Source organism: Medicago sativa, chromosome 7 (genome assembly GCF_051527215.1).
Source record: "Medicago sativa cultivar Bolivia chromosome 7, Bolivia_mono, whole genome shotgun sequence".
NCBI lineage: Eukaryota > Viridiplantae > Streptophyta > Magnoliopsida > Fabales > Fabaceae > Medicago > Medicago sativa.
Window position 1 is genome coordinate 86589973 of NC_140755.1, and position 16333 is coordinate 86606305.

At 35.2% G+C, this 16333-nt stretch overlaps 1 long non-coding RNA gene across 1 annotated transcript; it reads left to right on the forward strand.

Moving 5' to 3' along the window:
* Positions 1-616: 616 nt before the first annotated feature.
* On the forward strand, positions 617-2395 carry LOC146909682 (uncharacterized). Its single transcript, XR_015020041.1, has 3 exons — positions 617-1059; positions 1199-1331; positions 2195-2395. It is a non-coding gene; the product is annotated as an uncharacterized LOC146909682 (long non-coding RNA).
* Positions 2396-16333: the final 13938 nt, after the last annotated feature.

Here is a 16333-nt window from a genome sequence, read left to right on the forward strand (position 1 = left end):
AACTTGTTGAATGGTTTTACCAAAGATGTTTCTATTAAATATATCCTAATCTTCTGTTAGTGTTTAATTTTGACGAAAAACTATTTTTAGAATGCAAGACTAGAAGATTTTCAGCAGTTTTTACTATTTATGATTTTATTTAACGAGGAAACTCTACTCTAATATTTTCATCTTTTAGTTTCGAGGACGAAACTATTTTAAGGGGGTAATAATGTAACATCCCGATATTTTATATATGTAGTTCTTAATGATTTTCTTGATTTATCATTTATTCAATAATTTATTTTATGTGTAAGGAATTTTAGAATATTGTAAATCCTCCTTTTTGTTAAATTATTATAATAGTTTATGTAATTCAAATTATCTACTTGTTGTGATTATAATAGCTATTAATTTTAGTTGCTGGATCATCTCTATGCACTAGAAGCCATGCGTTTTAGGCTTGAGCCTGAATCTCAATTCAACCTTCTTATTATTCCTTGTAAAATTAGTGAAAGATTATGTATGTCCACCTCTTTAATTACGTGGGTTATTGTGGTAGTTACTCCATTCCTATTTCCACTCATTTTATTCTACTTATTAGTATACCTTCCTAAAAATAAGGGATCCACCTCCCACATATCAGATAGTCCCTATAGTTATGCCGACACATTAAAATAGACCTAGTTAAACCTGGTTTTCACGTGTGTATCTGTGCAGATATTATCCCTTTATTTTTGCTGATTTTTTTTTTTGGCAATTAATAGTCAGCAAAGCCATTGAGTGCTCTTATCATAATTTCATGAAATGCTCACACGTCCTATTCCCATTACTTCAATTACATGTGATGCCATATAATCCCATTAAACCCTCTTAACTTCCTTGTTCCTTGAAGAAAGAATCACTCCCTGATAATCTCCATCCTCTCAATACTCTCGCTGATCTCTCCCTCCCACACTATTATTCGGTTTATTTTTCTAAACCTTTAAACACATTGTTCTATCAATTCTTGGTTCATGCTCGCATACTAAATTTTCCAAGTGGAGCTATCAATTCAGTTCATCCTCTTGTTATTTTCGTGTAAGTAGTTATTTTATTCTTTTTCTCAATTTACGAAACTTTGATTCTTATGCCATCTTCACGTTCCCTTAACATATCGTCGTAGAATTGTAACCGTACCTTCGTTCATTGTCGAATCCTGTTGATTTTTGACAAGTAGGTTTATGATGCTCGGTGCTTCATTTTCAATTGTTTGATCGTCCAATTAAGGTCAAAAAGTGATAGAATCCGGCATCGCATTGCCGCTGCGAATTTGGGATTTGAAGTCATGTTAAGAAAGTAAAGCGCTTTAGGTAAGGGCTTTTTCCCCATACGTCCATACTAAGTACTAGGATGATGTTATGAATTAGAGGTAGAGATTCTTGTCTGTTAACAAGAAAAACAATTAAAATATGAATTTATATGGTAAAATTTAATCTTTTATAAAAGTTATTTACTTTTAGTTATATTTTATATGATGTGTGTATGATAATGTTATATAGAATGACATTTATTTTATTCTGCTATGCATATATGTTTTTTTGTGGTGTTGGAAAAGAAGTGTTAAGTTTTTTTTAATGAATTTAAAGGAAAGAGAAAGATGAAAATGTGAGATTGCGAAATGATTGACTTTTGATTGTTTGATTGTGTGTTTGATGATGCGTTAATATTTGCCTTAGTGGCGGGTTAATATTATATATCTGTGTGGTGCCTTAGTGGCGGGTTATAATTATATTCTATGTGGTGCCTTAGTGGCGGGTTTTAGTCTGCATTTTCATGATCATGCATGGCATATGCATCTGTGTGGTGCCTTAGTGGCGGGAATTGCAATTATATTCTGTGTGGATGCCTTAGTGGCGGGAATTGCAATTATATTTCTGTGTGGTGCCTGTGTGGCGGGTTATATCCGGATCATATAGTTATAAGAGCATGCATCTTACGCATAATTGCATTGAGTCTGTTGTATACATGTGACTGATTATTGACTTAAAACTATTTTATTGCAAATAAGATGTGTGTGAACCTTACTTTGAAGCATATGACTTGAATGTATTTTCTTAATTCTTTTTGATTGATAAGTTTTGATATTATCTATTTTATGACATTGTTTCTGGTGCTTTGAGTATGAACCAATTTGGATAAGGAAATTGACCCTTACATTGATATAATGTTGTAGGTACCAAAGATGATATATGATGAAAGCGTACGCGGGGACAAAAATTGGATTTTTGATTAAATTGTAATTTTAGAAGTAATTTTGAAGGACTTTTAGTTTAAGAATTTTTATTAAATTATGTAAAGAATTTTGTATAGGTTTTGCTAGAATATACATTATTGATGAAATAAATAAATAGTAGTGTTTTTCAGAAAAAGAAAATGATTTAGGCGTAATGTCTTGGACCAAAATCCGGGGCGTTACAAAATGGCAATCTCCCTTTCCTTCCATATCCATCTGACATGTGGTTTAAATGAAAATCAATGGCTCAGATTTAATAATCAACTTTAATCATTTATTTTTAAAAATAAAAAATGAAATTCTTCAGATCCCATCTTCTCTCATCTTCGTATCTGACTTTTCTGTTCTCCTCCAGAAATCCCATTTCGCTTCTTCTTCCTATTCTTTTATGTCGGCCATAAAACATGGTTCCTTTCTTTTGAACGATACTCACCAGACGACGGGGGTCGCTCAAGGGTCTCGTCCACTCTTTGTTGTTGCCGTAAAGCTCAACAGTGTTTGTGATTGTTAATTGCGGCGGCAGAAGAACAGGTCCGTTGGAAGCTCACAACAGTCAATCTGGGGTTTACAACTGATGTGGATCTCATTTTTCCATTATTATTGCCTCTCTCGTTCATTCTCTCCCTCAATTTTTCTCTTTTTCCTGTGTGGGTTATTGTTGTGATAATAAAGAGGATTGAGATAAATTTGGGTGAATTCATTCTGACACATTACTTGTATCATGAAGCACATGTAACAGCTGTTTAACAAGGTAGTTGATTATGAAGAACACCTTTTTATTTAACTTGATGCAAGAGGACTCAATGGATTAAGCAGACATTGTAACAGTGTATTGAAGAAAGGATTAAAGAAATGAGAAGACTTACAGGTTGCTGGATTGATTTCCTTTTTTAATTATTTATTAATATGAAGAAAAAAAATTAAATTTGAGCCATTGATTTTCATTTAAACCACATGTCAGTTGGATATGGAAGGAAAGGGAGATTGCCATTTACTCTCCAAATGGAGAGGATATGAACTCCCCTAATTTTTACCTAACTTTTTACATCCCATTTCAACGCAATAAATTCGCAGATTTGACCTCCTCATCCATAAATGTCATTCATTTCAAATTCAATTGTTTGAAATTCTCATTTAAATGTCCTTAAAGCATTTTGAATTCTCACATTTTACCTTCTCACTCCTTTGCCATTCATTAAATGCACTTTTACATTCATATCAGATCTGAAAATTATCTCCTCATTTAAATGCAATTGTTTGACATTCTTATTTAAGATCAATCTTTTAAATGCTCCTTTACCACACAATAAATTCTAACATTTGACATTCTCACCCCTTTGTCACGCAATGAATTTCATTCACATCAAATCCAAAAAATTTCTCCTCGTTTAAATGCAATTGTTTGACCTTCTTCTTTAAGATCAATCTTTTAAATACTCTTTTACCACACACAATAAATTTTAACATTTGACCTTCTAACCCTTTGTCACGCAATGAATGTCATTCATATGCTCATGTTTATCTCTTATTATTAAAGTTTAACCCCCTCAACAGAAATCATCTTCACCCTCTCACGGGTCAGCATAGTCAAGAAAATGTGTGTTTTTTTTTAGGTATTTTAGATACACCATATTTTCTTTGAGTCAATCCATGTTTTAGAAATTTCTAATTGGGGTTTTTCAAGTTGTAGATAAAATCGAATTTTAATTGTATTACACGAGATTCAGATGTGGTTAGTTCTATGTATTTTTCTTATATGCTTTTAAGTTATTTCTGTTTTTAATCTCAGACTTACCAATGATGATTTAGAGATGTATTTTTGTTTTATGTTTTCAGTAACGTGTAAGATGTTTCCTTATCCTCAGAAAATCTAATGAATATGTCTTTTTGCGTTAAGTTATATGTCCACCTTTATTTTGATTCAGTATAATATAGTGTATTTGCAAATTATTCCATCTGATATAGTGTTAGAAGAAAATATAAAAGACAAAAAAATTTATGCGCTGACATAGCGCAAACAAAATTTAAATAAGTTAAACAAAGTTTGGATACATCGTTAATACCCAAATTTAAATAAGTTCAAATAGAAGCAAAGTTATAAGACATCAAACAGGATGAGATAGAAGCAAAGCTACAAATTAATAATTATCGGACATCACATAATGTATAGTTTAAGCAGGTCACCTACATATAAATTTAGAGGATCTAAAATACTCAAATTTGAACAATTTCAACTCAGTTTGGATACATTAATAGTATGATCAAGTTTTAAAAAGTTCAACTTATTTTATGATTTTAACATGCATCCATATGGAATTTCAATCCAAAAATGGCCAAGATACTTTTTATCATTAGTTATCCTTTTTTAATGTAAGTTAGTTGGTCATATGGTAAAGCACACCTGACTATGATTGAATGTATATGTTTGAAACCATTTATTTTAAGTAACTTAATGTTGAATGAATGTGTAACCTCTATTAAGTTTTAGAGGTTAGCATGTCTCAAACATCTGACCTCCACTATCTTCATTCCCATTTAGAGTTTATAAAAATCAAAGATAGTTATATATTCTAATGTAGTAAAAATTTGCTTTGTAAATTGTCCATGTAAATCCAAGAACGTGTTTGCATAAATTGTTCATGTCTCTAATTTGTACTTTAATGATGTCATACTCTAACGATGTCAACTTAATACTAATTATGTAATACATCATATTCCTTATGGAACTATTAAATTAAAACCCAATTAGACGATATGACTTATTCGTCGTTTTTCTTCGTTGGTTGGACTCGTGTGTCGCACGGGTCGATGTTCTAGTATAAAAAAAAGTATACCATACACGTTTATTTAAACTGTTTATTCAAACAAGACCTAAGAAGTGATTGCTTGCTCCGCATAATTGCAAAAATAACAAGCACGCATTAGGGATCTTACAAATTTCAATCATTCAAAGGAAAATGAATATTGAACATGCCCCAATTGTTTTATGAGTTCCAAACATGAAATGTAAATCAACAAAGTTAAAATAAAATGCAGAGGGTAAAATTAAAACAACATAACATCTTAGAAACAATGAGTGTGCAACCAAAAACATAAGACAAATTGCACTGATTAATTATCCATGACTGAGTGTGCAAACAAAACACAATTTGAATAATTATATTATTTGCATGATTTATTGCGTTAAGGGGTTTAGGGTGTTACATAAAGTTCAATGAATAGATATTTGACGGCACGATGAGTATCAATACTTTCTATCTATTTATGTTGTTAAATAAACATCTTTAACGCAATGTTCAGCGGAGAGATATTTGACAGCAAGATGAAGATCGATATTTTATCTATCTATTTCTTTAAATGAACATTTTTTTTAGTATTGTATTGACCAAGGATCAAGAATTTTGTTATCACGTCGTCGTCGTTCATGAGCTTCATCCAGCTGAACCGCAAAATCTCAGCTGAGTCAGTCGATGGACATTGATATATACTCAACACCTTCTATCCTCCTCATGTCTATGTGGTCGAGTTGATGGTTGATTTGATCTTGTTGATCCTTCAACCCGAAGAGGGTGACATCAGTGCAAATCCTGAACAAATATGGTGGTTTTTCCCTGTTGGATTAAACAATAGCTAGCTTGGTGTTCAAATCAATGACATAAATTTTCATGTTTTTTTGCGTGGTTTTACTTCTTATGAAAATATGCACACTTTTTTATAGAAGTTTATGGGCATCGTGGACCACAGAAACTCTTGGTGCAATGTGAACCACAAAAAAATATCAAGTACATAATATTTTCGGATTGTATTATCTGAAACATCACTCACCTTACAAAGCTTTGATAATCTGAAAGCTTTTCGGGTTATATAATCTGAAAGGTTTTCGGGTTATATAATCTGAAAGCTTTGATAATTTTTGGATTATATAATCCGCAACAAGTCAGAGTTTTGGATGACAAGAGTAACTCATGGAACACGTTTTTCAAAGGGTTTTACCAGCTTTAATGACTGGTAAAAATCTTTGAACATATTTGTGGTCGATGATTTTCGGGTGTCAATCCATTAATTGGTTTTGAACCTTCAATCTTTGGACTTCTCGATTTTTATTCGTGGGAAGGGAAAAAATGAGTTAAAACCCTTTTTAAGACTTTGGATCCGGGGGTTGGTTTCGATAGAGGAAGGTGTTAAGCACCCCTAACGAGCACAATATTCAGTGGAAACCTTTTACCTAACTTTATCTTGTGCTAAATTACATTTATTTGAAATTTATTGTTTAAAATCTAAGTGAAAGAATGGAGGGACAGGAAGTATGTTTTTGTTGTTTTTTATTTGATTTGGAAGGAAATAAATCCTTTGCCTACATACCCTTAAAGAAAAGGTATCAATACCCAATGTAGTTCGCTCTTAAAAAAAAAATATTTTTGGTGGGTTAGATTGATTTTAATTTGTTTTTGAAAATGGTTTTAAGAAGGGGATTAGAGGCCTCAAGGCTTTGGAAGTAAAATGGAAGTGAGGTTGTTTCATTTTAATTAAGAAATTTAGTCTAAGTTCATTTAAGATTCATTAAAAATTTGATTAAGAAAATAAAAGAAAAAAAAAACATCTTGGATTTGGATCCAAGGTTTATTAAGAAAATATTTTTGACTTTTTACTTATTTGATTTTTTGAGATAAAAGGATTTTTTTCTAAACTAACGGTGAACTAGCGTAATATCGTAAAATAAAATAAAGCGTAAAGCGATAAATAAAGCGGTGTTGTGTCGGTGCTTGTGTCGGTGTGTGCAATTACTACATTATTACATTCCCTCCTAGATACAATCTAAGGTAAGAAATAAAAACGCACAAAAATAAATTACATCAATGCCTAAAATACACACTAATATCATGGAATTTAAATAAATTGCAAGAGGAAAAGAAAATGCATGAGATTATACTAAAATTAAAGCAAACAAAATATAACGAGATAATAAGAGACTTAAATGAATTACATACTAGGATGAATTATCAAATAGAAAGCATGATGCCAAAATTTTAAAGCAATGCATGGAGTAGAAATTGAAATATTAAAGCCAAATTAACACAAGATATTATGGAGTAAAAAAAAAATTAAAATGCATGGTGTAATGTTTTTGAAATATTAAAGACAATAAAAAAAATCATGGAAATTAAAGTATTTTAAAAAAGGCTTGGAACAAAGTCACAAAAATGAGTTAAAAAATGCATGAGTTAAAAATATAGTCCTTAAATGGATTAGGAAAAAAAATGCATGATATGAAGACTAATTTGAATTAAAATACATGTGATAGAAATTGAATCAATGAGTAAACTATATGATAAGACAAATATGATGTGAAAAAACAATAAACAAAATGCATGAAAGTTGCTAAAATTAAACATGTATGAAGTAAATTTTCAAGGAAAACAGGGGGGTGCAGTAAGCAAATATGGGGTTCCTGCAGCAAAATTGTAGTGATAATGAAAGGAAGTTTGGGCTTAGATCCAGATCATATCTAAACCGTCTGATTAATCAGATGGCTCAGATCTAATGCCAAGGAAGTTACATCATAGCCACTTGATCTTAGATCAAGAATATAAAAAACAAAGGGAATAAACACTAAAAGAAAATAATAAGGCAGTAAATACAGGGACCGTCAGATCGTAGATCTGACGGTTAAAAGAGATGGTGCACAAAAAGAATTATAGACAAGCGACACACAAACTGAAGCAGAGGTTAACAGTAGCCGTTAGATCAGAGATCTAACGGCTCACAAGGATGGCGCACCACAAGCTCGCTAGACGCGCACACATATCATTAGGTAGAAGTATATAAGCATGCTAAACACACAGAAGCACATAACCCTAATTTTTCTAAGTTCTCAGCCGCTCACTCTTCTCTCCCGACCGTACTCTTCACTTCTCTCCTTTTTCAAACGTCTTCCTTACATCTCCCAAACAAAATTCTGTTGGAACAAAATGCGTTTAACAATGAACCTTAAAGAGTTTTGATGATAACAAGGTATTAAAAATTGTAAATTGGACTAGCTAATATTTGTTCAAGTGTATAGGACCACAGTTAAAAAGTTACATCATTAATTGGTTCTGAATGAGCAAATAAAGAGCAAAAGAAAATGAAGCTTAGATGATTCTGAAGGCAATACGCTCCTGAAAGTAAAAGCGCTCCTGAAGTCAAGCTGCTCCTGAAGAAATAGTGCTCCTGAAGAATAGTGCTCCTGAAGACAAGAGGTCCAGAAGCCACATTATCAGAAGCTTTATCATCAGAAGCTGAAGAAGTTGCACCATCAGAAGCTGCATCATCAGAAGCTGCCTCATCAGAAGTCATTTCACCAGAAGCTGAAGATCAACTGGATTTGCAAAAGATTCAAAGATTGAAGAATCTACATTGCAAAAGCTGTCTGTTGGATTCGAAAACATAGCAGAAAATTAGTGGAACATTGCAACGGTCATTTCAAAGGTGTTTGAAGGCATGTGCTTGCAATTTGGACGAAAGCGTTGACATTGTACTATTGTACGAACTGTACAACCACCTTCTCCACTACTCTGTTTTGTGTCCACGCTACAAGACAAGAAAACAGCCCCAGAATACGGCTTCGCCTGCATAGATGTTCCTTTGGATAAGGAATGGATTTCAAATTTGTTCTTCATAGGACAACAACCAAATCAGGCAAAATATCATTGGTGAAAGATCAAGCTTCAACAACGACTCTTTGGTGTGCTGGCAATTTCACAACGTCTCTTTCACACCTCTATATAAAGGAGTGAAGACTTAGAGTTTTGGTAATGCAAGAACGCTGAACGAAAGACTCACAACATTTTTACAAGTGCCAAACCTCTGCTGAAATTGTTCTGCATTCACTTAGAATTTCTGTGTCTCAAAGTCATATCTTAGAAATTCTTAAGTCCATTGAGTCTGTATCTGATTTGTATTGTGAGCACCTCTGATTGTATATCAAGTGTTCAACCTTAAACAATTTTCTATGTAATTTTGTTTAGTTAGGAAGTCTCTTGCAGTTGTGCTTGAGCAGGAAGTCTCTTGATTGTGTTCTTGAGCAAAGGAAGTCTCTAGCTTGTGTGCTTGAGCAAAGGAAGTCTCTTGCTTGTGTGCTTGAGCAATTGTAATCAGATATTACTCTTAGTGAAATCTCCTTGGAAGTGCAAGGGGGACTGAACTACTTTCGGATTGTGGAAGGAACCAGTATAATTGCTTTGTGTCGTTCTTCTTCTCTCTCTCTGTTTTATTCCGCTGCATTTAGATTCTGATCATCACTTCAGAAGCTGTCTCACTTAGCTTCTGATCAGTGTGTTCAGTTTTTTAGGAGAAACGAAGAATTTTTCAAAACACAATTCAACCCCCCTTCTTGTGTTTTTCTCACCTTCAATTGGTATCAGAGCCTTGGTTTGTTGTGTAACACTTAACCGTGCAACAGTCAAAGATCTGAGAAAAACATGTCTACTCCTCCTCCTCCTACTGGTTCTGGTGATACTAGCTATAAAAATGTCTCACATGATTATAGTGATAGTAAGAAATCCAGTGTTGGAAAAGTTCCAAAGTTCAATGGAGATGCTGAAGAGTTCTCTTGGTGGAAGACCAACTTTTACAGTTACATCATGAGCCTAGATGAAGAATTATGGGATATTCTGGAAGATGGTGTTGGTGATTTAGTCCTTGATGAAGAAGGAGCTGCTGTGGATAGAAAGAAACATACTCCAGAACTGAGGAAACTCTACAAGAAGCATCATATTATCAGAGGAGCTCTTGTCACTGCCATACCCAAAGCAGAGTACATGAAGATGAGTGACAAATCCACTGTTAAAGCTATGTTTGCTTCTCTCTGTTCAAATTATGAAGGGAGCAAGAAGGTCAAAGAAGCAAAGGCTCTCCTGCTTGTACATCAGTATGAGTTATTCAAGATGAAGGATGATGAAACTATTGAGGAGATGTACTCAAGGTTTCAAACCTTAGTTTCTGGGCTACAGATTCTAAAGAAGAGCTATGTTGCTTCTGATCATGTAAGCAAGATACTCAGAAGCTTACCTGCCAGATGGAGACCAAAGGTGACTGCCATTGAGGAAGCTAAAAATACTCTGGAATTGATCTCTCAAGTACAGCTGAAGAACGCTTCTGGAAAGAGAAAGTAAACTTGGCTCTGTACAACTCCATGCAAGCAGGAAAGTATGCTGATCTGAGCATGGATAAGAAGCTACTTCTGAAGATTCAGAATGAGGACTTACTTCCATGTGGTGGAGGTGAGAAACCTAATTTGGCACAGAAGGTCTTTCTCCAGCACTTCATTAAGAAGGAGAAAGTGAACGTGCCAAAATATATGTTCAAGTACTTGATAGAGTGTCTGAAACAGAGTCAGCTGCAGAATAGAACCTGGGTACCTTATGGAAGACTCTTGTCAGAAATATTCTATCAAGGAGGAGTCTTGGACAAGCTAAGCAGTGCTGAAGCCTTCACAGATGAGCTGCTTGATACTAAAACTGGAAAGTTCATAAATGCACAAACCCTCATAAATGCACAGTTAAAAAGTTACATCATTAATTGGTTCTGAATGAGCAAATAAAGAGCAAAAGAAAATGAAGCTTAGATGATTCTGAAGGCAATACGCTCCTGAAAGTAAAAGCGCTCCTGAAGTCAAGCTGTTCCTGAAGAAATAGTGCTCCTGAAGAATAGTGCTCTTGAAGACAAGAGGTCCAGAAGCTACATTATCAGAAGCTTTATCATCAGAAGCTGAAGAAGCTGAACCATCAGAAGCTGCAGAAGCTGCCTCATCAGAAGTCATTTCACCAGAAGCTGAAGATCAACTGGATTTGCAAAAGATTCAAAGATTGAAGAATCTACATTGCAAAAGCTGTCTGTTGGATTCGAAAACATAGCAGAAAATTAGTGGAACATTGCAACGGTCATTTCAAAGGTGTTTGAAGGCATGTGCTTGCAATTTGGACGAAAGCGTTGACATTGTACTATTGTACGAACTGTACAACCACCTTCTCCACTACTCTGTTTTGTGTCCACGCTACAAGACAAGAAAACAGCCCCAGAATACGGCTTCGCCTGCATAGATGTTCCTTTGGATAAGGAATGGATTTCAAATTTGTTCTTCATAGGACAACAACCAAATCAGGCAAAATATCATTGGTGAAAGATCAAGCTTCAACAACGACTCTTTGGTGTGCTGGCAATTTCACAACGTCTCTTTCACACCTCTATATAAAGGAGTGAAGACTTAGAGTTTTGGTAATGCAAGAACGCTGAACGAAAGACTCACAACATTTTTACAAGTGCCAAACCTCTGCTGAAATTGTTCTGCATTCACTTAGAATTTCTGTGTCTCAAAGTCATATCTTAGAAATTCTTCAGTCCATTGAGTCTGTATCTGATTTGTATTGTGAGCACCTCTGATTGTATATCAAGTGTTCAACCTTAAACAATTTTCTGTGTAATTTTGTTTAGTTAGGAAGTCTCTTGCAGTTGTGCTTGAGCAGGAAGTCTCTTGATTGTGTTCTTGAGCAAAGGAAGTCTCTTGCTTGTGTGCTTGAGCAATTGTAATCAGATATTACTCTTAGTGAAATCTCCTTGGAAGTGCAAGGGGGACTGGACTACTTCCGGATTGTGGAAGGAACCAGTATAATTGCTTTGTGTCGTTCTTCTTCTCTCTCTGTTTTATTCCGCTGCATTTAGATTCTGATCATCACTTCAGAAGCTGTCTCACTTAGCTTCTGATCAGTGTGTTCAGTTTTTTAGGAGAAACGAAGAATTTTTCAAAACACAATTCAACCCCCCTTCTTGTGTTTTTCTCACCTTCAATTGGTATCAGAGCCTTGGTTTGTTGTGTAACACTTAACCGTGCAACAGTCAAAGATCTGAGAAAAACATGTCTACTCCTCCTCCTACTGGTTCTGGTGATACTAGCTATAAAAATGTCTCACATGATTATAGTGATAGTAAGAAATCCAGTGTTGGAAAAGTTCCAAAGTTCAATGGAGATGCTGAAGAGTTCTCTTGGTGGAAGACCAACTTTTACAGTTACATCATGAGCCTAGATGAAGAATTATGGGATATTCTGGAAGATGGTGTTGGTGATTTAGTCCTTGATGAAGAAGGAGCTGCTGTGGATAAAAAGAAACATACTCCAGAACTGAGGAAACTTTACAAGAAGCATCATATTATCAGAGGAGCTCTTGTCACTGCCACACCCAAAGCAGAGTACATGAAGATGAGTGACAAATCCACTGCTAAAGCTATGTTTGCTTCTCTCTGTTCAAATTATGAAGGGAGCAAGAAGGTCAAAGAAGCAAAGGCTCTCCTGTTTGTACATCAGTATGAGTTATTCAAGATGAAGGATGATGAAACTATTGAGGAGATGTACTCAAGGTTTCAAACCTTAGTTTCTGGGATACAGATTCTAAAGAAGAGCTATGTTGCTTCTGATCATGTAAGCAAGATACTCAGAAGCTTACCTGCCAGATGGAGACCAAAGGTGACTGCCATTGAGGAAGCTAAAGATTTAAACACTTTAAGTGTCGAAGATCTTGTTAGTTCTCTCAAAGTTCATGAGTTAAGTCTTAATGAACATGAGTCTACGAAGAAGAGTAAATCAATAGCTCTTCCATCCAAAGGCAAGTCATCAAAAGCTCTCAAAGTGGTTGAATCTGAAGAGGAAGAAAAGTCAAGTTCAGATTCTGAACCAGATGCTGCTGAAATGGCCATGCTCTCAAACAGACTTCAATATCTGGCCAAGAAGAACATAAAGTTTCTCGCCAAAAGGGGTAACTCCAGAAGCTCAAGGAAAGAAGATCAGAAGGGATGCTTCAACTGTAAGAAGCCGGGACACTTCATTGCTGAATGCCCTGATCTTCAAAGAGAAAAGTCAAAGGACAAGTCAAAGAGGTCTACATTCAAACCAAGCAAATTCAAGAAGCAGATTAAGCAGAGTTTAATGGCAACCTGGGATGATTTGGGTAGTGAATCTGGATCTGATAAAGAGGAAGCTGATGAAGATGCAAAGGTAGATGTTGGGTTGGTAGCAACAGCAACTTCAGAAGCTGGATCAGATTCAGACTCAGAAGATGAAAACGAGGTATATTCCAAAATTCCCAGAGATGAACTTGTTGAGTCACTTAAAGAACTTCTTACACATTTTGAAGTAAGAACCAATGAGTTGAAGGATTTAAAAGAAAAATATGCTGATTTGGTACAACAGCAAAAATCAACTCTATTGGATCTGAAAGCTTCTGAACTAGGACTTAGGGGCTTTGACTTCATGTGTAAAACATATGAAGATCAGCTCAGGTTCTTATGTCAGAAGCTACAAGAAAAGTGTAATGAAAAACCTTTAAGTAACCATGAAATTGCTCTTGAAGATTTTATTATATCTGGCATTGACAGAAGCAGAGTAGCTTCTATGATTTATAGCATTTACAAGAACAATGGCAGAGGAATTGGTTTTCCAGAAGTGAAACTTGAGAAAACCAACCTAAAATCTTGTTGTGAATGCATCAATGAAGGTCTGAAAACCTTCTTTGTACCAGAAGGGGCTGAGTTGGAAACTGTTGTTCAATCAGAACCCGAAGCTTCTAGTTCTAAGGCTAAGATTACTTCAAAGCCAAAGAACTCTAAGTCAAAGGCTATGATCAAATCTGATTCCAAGACTTCAAAGGTTAGGATCCTGAAAAGATCAGAACCTATTCCTCAGAGTCTGGTGAAACCAAAATCTGAGGCTCTGAAATCTAAGTTTCAGAAGAAGACAGTTACCGCTTCTGAAGTACCAAAACCTAAGGTGATGGTTAATCAGAAGCAACCCAACTCACAGCACAAGGTACAAGAAGTGAAGAGTAAAGCCTTAAGTACTAACCTTCCAGGACCCATAGGACAATGGGTACCTAAATCTAAAAATGTCAATGATGCAGGTATGTCTAAGAGCAGTGTCAAAGCAAAGATCATGGTACCTAGACAGCGGTTGCTCAAGACACATGATAGGAGACAAGTCCATGTTCCTCAGCCTAACAATGAAAGAGGGAGGAAATGTGAAGTTTGGAGGAAACCAGACAGGCAAGATCATAGGTACAGGAACTATTGGTAACTCCTCTACCTCAATTAATAATGTATGGTTGGTAGATGGTCTTGAACATAACCTTTTGAGCATTAGTCAATTTTGTGATAATGGTTATGATGTGCTTTTTGAAAAACCCAACTGTACAGTAATCAACAAGGAAGACAAATCCATTGTGTTCAAGGGAAAAAGAGTTGACAATGTCTATAAAATCAATTTTTCTGAACTGGCTGATCAGAAGGTGATTTGCCTACTATCAGTGAATGATAAGAAATGGATGTGGCACAGAAGGTTGGGACATGCTAACTGGAGGTTAATCTCTAAGCTTAGTAAGTTACAACTTGTGAAAGGGCTACCAGACATTGACTATCATTCAGATGCACTCTGTGGTGCATGTCAGAGAGGGAAAATTGTGAAATCATCTTTTAAAACCAAAGACATTGTTTCAACCTCAAGACCTTTAGAATTACTCCATATTGATTTATTTGGACCAGTGAGTACTGCATCCTTATATGGAAGTAGATATGGATTAGTCATTGTTGATGATTACAGCAGATGGACTTGGGTGAAATTCATAAAGAGTAAAGATGTTGCGTGTGATGTATTCAGTAGCTTCTGCACTCAAATTCAATCTGAAAAAGAATCAAAAATTCTGAAAGTCAGAAGTGATCATGGTGGAGAATTTGAAAATGAGCCATTTGAAGCTTTTTGTGAAAAACATGGAATTTTCCATGAATTCTCTTCTCCTAGAACACCACAACAAAATGGGGTTGTAGAGAGAAAGAATAGAACTTTACAAGAAATGGCCAGAACCATGATTCATGAAAACAATTTACCAAAACATTTTTGGGCAGAAGCAGTGAATACAGCATGCTATGTTCAAAACAGGATCTATATCAGACCTATTTTGGAGAAAACTGCATATGAACTCTTTAAAGGAAGAAAACCCAATATCTCTTACTTTCATCAATTTGGATGTACATGTTACATTCTGAACAACAAGCTCTACCTAAAGAAATTTGATGCCAAGGCCCAAAGAGGAATCTTTTTAGGTTACTCTGAAAGGTCAAAGGCATACAGAGTGTATAATTCAGAAACACTCTGTGTTGAAGAATCTATGCACGTTAAATTTGATGACAAGGAGCTTGAAGATAAAACTTCAAAGCAAGATGAAAGTTTTGCAGAGATACAGGTTCCTGAAGCTACTCCAGAACCTGATCAGATAGCTGAGTCTGAAGATAGTCCAGAAGCTGAACCCACATCAGAAGCGCAAGATGAAGCTGCTTCTGATGAAGCACAAGATGGCTCACATCAAGCAGATCCTCCCAGAAACACATTCAAACACAAGTCTTCACATCATGAGGAGCTAATCATTGGAAACAAAGATAGTCCAAGAAGAACAAGATCACATTTCAGACAAGTATAGTCAATGATTGGACTAATCTCAATGATTGAACCTACAACAGTTGATGAAGCACTTTCAGATGATGGATGGATCCTAGCTATGCAAGAAGAGTTGAATCAATTTTAAAGAAATGATGTGTGGGATCTGGTACCCAAACCTCAGCACAAGAACATTATTGGAACAAAATGGGTATTCAGAAACAAGCTGAATGAGCAAGGTGAAGTAACAAGAAACAAAGCCAGGCTGGTTGCACAAGGGTATAGTCAACAAGAAGGCATTGATTACACTGAAACGTTTGCTCCAGTTGCAAGATTGGAAGCAATCAGGTTACTTCTTTCCTATGCAGTTAATCATGGCATAATATTATATCAAATGGATGTCAAGAGTGCATTTCTAAATGGTGTCATAGAAGAAGAAGTGTATGTCAAGCAACCTCCTGGATTTGAGGATATTAAATATCCTGACCATGTTTTTAAACTGAAGAAATCACTATATGGCTTGAAACAAGCTCCCAGAGCTTGGTATGATAGACTAAGTAATTTCTTAATCAAGAATGATTTTAAAAGAGGACAGGTTGATACTACACTCTTCAGAAGGACCCTTG